The sequence below is a fragment of the Choloepus didactylus genome (assembly GCF_015220235.1).
Source record: "Choloepus didactylus isolate mChoDid1 chromosome 25 unlocalized genomic scaffold, mChoDid1.pri SUPER_25_unloc6, whole genome shotgun sequence".
Taxonomy (NCBI): domain Eukaryota; kingdom Metazoa; phylum Chordata; class Mammalia; order Pilosa; family Megalonychidae; genus Choloepus; species Choloepus didactylus.
In genome coordinates, this window is record NW_023637611.1 from 100893 (window position 1) to 105388 (window position 4496).

General features: G+C 36.2%; 1 pseudogene; it reads left to right on the forward strand.

Moving 5' to 3' along the window:
* The first annotated feature begins 2213 nt into the window (after positions 1 to 2213).
* Positions 2214 to 4010, forward strand: LOC119525700 (annotated as a pseudogene).
* The last annotated feature ends 486 nt before the right edge of the window (positions 4011 to 4496 follow it).

The window sequence follows — 4496 nt, forward strand, 5'->3', positions numbered from 1 at the left end:
AATCATTTAAGTGAACAATTCTGTGTGGTTAATTACATTCACAATGTTGTGCAACCATCACCACTATCCATTCCTAAAACCTTTTCATCATGCTGAACAGAAAGTCCAAACCCATTAAGCAATAACTCTCCGCCAGCCCTTGATCCCCCAAACACACTCCCTCCACTCCCAGAAACCTCTAATCCACTTTTTGCCTTTATGACTTTGCCTATTATATATGTGTTATGCAATTGACCAAAAGAAGATAGGATTGGTCATTTTAATCTCTGAAAACCAAGATTCAAATACAAAAGAGTATTGAAAGGGATGAGAAGAAATTAAAGAATTGCTTAGACTTTTTGCAACTATTTAAAGATATTAATATAAATTTCTTCTTTTGCCTTGTCTCTACTGAGAATGGTGTAAAGGGTATAGTAATATCTATCTTAAAATTAATTGTTCAAAGAGGATCATGGGAGGAGAGTGGAGTAGGAAATCTCCAGGAGGTAGTGTTTCTACCAAAACAAGTATTGAACTGGAAGAAACTGAATAAGCTATCTCGGAATTTTTGTATCTAGTGGAACAGTTGTATCTTCCAGGGAAGAGCTCCATGAAGTGGCTGGTGAATTTCAATGTATTTTATGTTTTCTACAGCAGCAGCTACCATCCTCTATCCAGCAACCTCCTGGCACACAGCTGTGCAGGATGTGGCCTGCCATCTTAGTGTGGCTTCTTGATGCCAGGGTGGACAATAAGGCCCCTGTCCTCCAAAGATTGGGACTGTGTGTTTTGATTGATCATCCCTGCTTTTGCCCTCCAGGCTGAAGTAGTGAGCCTTAAAATGGATTTAAAGTGACAGTACTTTCTTCCTTTCTTTCCCATTTGGAATCAAAATTAGTTTGGAACAGTCACAAACTGATAGCCCCATGGAGTCATCCCATGGACTGAGAGTATTACGTAAAACTCATGTTTTACCCAGTTAGAAGAGCAGAAATGGTAAAAAAAAAAAAAAAAAAAAAAAGAAAGAAAGAAAGATCAATAGAGCCTGAGGGATCTGTGGGAAACCATAAGGCATATCAACATACACATTACAGAAGTCCCAGATGTACAAGAGAAAAAGAGAGGACCAAAGGAAATACTGGAAGAAAAAATGGCTGAAAACTAACCAAATCTGTTGAAAAACATAATATGCACCTCCCAAGAAGCTCAGTGAATTCCAAGGAGGGTAAACACAAAGATATCCATACAAAGCCACATTATAATCAAAGTATCAGATGCCAAACATTAAGAGATCTTGAAAACAACAAAAAGGAAGCAATATGTCATGTACCAAGGATACTCCAAAGATCATGTGCTGACTTTTCATTAGAAACCATGGGGGCAAGGAGGCAGTAGGATGTCATATGTCAGGATCTGAAAGATAACCGTCAAACGAGAATTCTATATCTGGTGAAACTATTCTTCAAAAATGAAGGAAAAATTAAGATATTTTCATATAAACAAAAGCTGAGAGAGTTCATTACCTGCAGGCCTGCCCTACAAGGAACATTAAAAGGTTTTCTCCATGGTGAACTAAAAAGCACAGATTGGCAGACTGGATTTTAGAAATAGGTTACATATGTATTCTCTCTGCATGAGAATTATTTTAGATATAAGGACACAATGAGGTTGAATGTAAATGGATGGAAAAAATATATTTCATGCAAATAGCAACCACTAGAGAGTAGGTGTGGCTGTATCATTGTCAAAGAAAATGGACTTTAAATAAAAAATGGTTGCAAGAGACAAATGAGGTTATTATACATTGAAGAAAAGTGCAATACTGGAAAATGACATAACAATATAAACAATGCCCTTAACAGCACCTCAAAATATATGAAGTAAATTTTAACAGATTGAAGAAACAGTTCTACAGTAACAGATGGACATTTCAATGCACATTTTTCAATTACAGTTTGAACCTCTGGACAGAATATCAATAAGAAAATAGAGGACTGAAACAATTCTATAAGCCAATTAGACCTAACAAGCATACATAAAACATGCCACCCAGCAACAGCAGAATGCAAATTCTTCTCAAGTGCATGTGGGTCATTTTCCCAGATAGACCATGATAGACCACAAATCAAGTCTTAATATATTTAAAAAGGAGGAGTCATACAAAATATCTTCTTTTAGCATAATAGAATGGAGCAATATATCAATAACAGAAGAAAAGCTGGAAAATTCAAAAATATGTGGATTAAAATCTACACTTTTTAAAAACCAATGTGTGTGGGCAGTGTGTGGAGGGGCTGTAGCAGCTGCACCTGGTTGAGAGTCGTGCACGTTGTCTCCTGTTCCTGTCAGTGGTGTGACCATCCCCCACCATTGTTCAGGATCTGTTTCCCCTCTCCAGATCCCAGGCAGCAGTGAGCATCCAGGTATATTTCTGCCATCATGGATCAGTCTGGAGATATATCAGAAGGTGAAGTAGACCATTCTTTCTTTGGCAGTGACATTGAAGAGTCAAAGAAATGTGAAAGTAACTCAGTGTTTGATGAGAAAGATTTTGACCCTAAAGAGGGAGTAGAGAAACATACAGAAAATGTAAACATGAAATTTGAAGGACAAAGGAAAATCTTACTGAAAAGAGAAATGAAAGAAAAGAGAAAAATCCTTCAGAAGAGCACTCTGTAGAGAATATTACACAAAATAGAAGTTCTTTATCTTTGATCACATCTTTAAAATAGAAAAAATTGTATGATGCTACAACAGGACATAATATGCATTTGCCTATTTCAAGTAGAATCCTCCAAATTGTAAACAGTGAAAGTGATGACTATACAGATGGAGAGGAAAGCAGTGATGATGGGAAAAGACATCACATCAGGTTCAAGTCAGCTAAACCATCTAATAACTTAAAAAAGAGCATGAATAAAAAATATTCCAAAATTAGTTCCTCTTCCTCCTCTCTTTGTCTTCCTCATCTTCAAGTTCAGATACAAATATCAGACCATCTATCTGAACAATCTGTATCTCTGAATCATCTCTGTCATTGAAGAAACATGTATCTGGTATAAACCTCTTATCACCAAAACAGAAATATAAACCAGGGATAGAATCAATAAGAAAACAACCTTTAAGTACTAAACCAAAAGTTGGTGACTGTACTGAGGAATCTGAAGATACTGTAACTGATGTAACTCCTCTCTCAACCCTGGACATCAGCCCTATTCAGTCTTTTGAACTGGCTGCATCTAATGTTCCAAAAGTAAAAGTTAAAAGACAAGAAAATGTGAATCAAGAAGTATATGGAAATGTTGAGGATTTAAAGCAGAATGCCAAACATTTGAAATCATCCAAGAAATGGAAAGAAAAATGTGGGCCCAGTCCCACCTTCACGTCTTCATTTTTGGATTCTAATTTAGACCACAAAGATAAACAAAAAGTCTTACATGACACAATGGACATCAATCATCTTTTGGAAGCTTTTCTGTGATTAGATAAAAAGGGACCACAAAAACAACACTTGGATCACCCTTCAGTAGCACCCAGGTAAAACTACTCTTTCACAGGGGAAGAGGTGAGATGGATTGATTGGGAAAATCAGAGGCTTTTGAAAGAATTATCCAGACAGGCTGAAAAACCAGGAAGCAAAGGTAAAATTTCTAGATGATTGATTGGCCATCCTCCTCCTAAGATACATCATAATGCTCTCAGCAGACAGAGATTACAAAAAGGATTGAAAGAGAAAACTTGACTTTATTGAAGCTGTGAAACCAACAGTTGGTATGAAATGATCAGAACAACTGATGGACTCTCATCACAACATGGGTTACCTCAACTCATTGCCATCCTCAAGATCAGCGAGATCTACTCTTGGCCAGTATAGCCTTCTTGGCCAATATAGCAGGTCACTAAGAGAGGCTTCCAGGACATCTAGTGCCACCAGTGGTCTCAGTTGTAAGAGTGAGCAATTGGTTTTTGCCAAATTGAGTGGCCTGTTGCTAAGACCTAAACCCCCTAATGTCTATACAGCTTGGTTATAAACCTGTTTTTTACTTTAAATGTTCATCCTATATTTATTTATGTGCTTGTATATATTACTATAATTCTCTGTGCAAACATCTGTAATGTTCTAAGCAATTTAAGGTATACAGCAGTGAGTTATAATTTATTGTAATTCAGTCCAAAATTGTATTCAAAAAGAATTTACCGTAAAATCAACATTTCCTATAAGGATGTATTTATATAAGATGTATTTGTATTTAATAGAGAAATGGTATGCATGTATATCTTCTCAACATAGAAATTGATTCAGCTGTCATGCTTACAAAAATGTGGTGATAATATCATTGCATGTCCTACCCAAACTGCATAGACCTCATTTTATGTTTCTCATTTCTTGAAAGCTTTAAACTATGAGCTTAGATCCTAAATTTGGTTCTGTTTTCTGTTTGCTTCAGAACTTATATGATGTGGTTCATAACTTGATTGTATGATAGTTACACATTCTTATTATGAAACAAGATCTT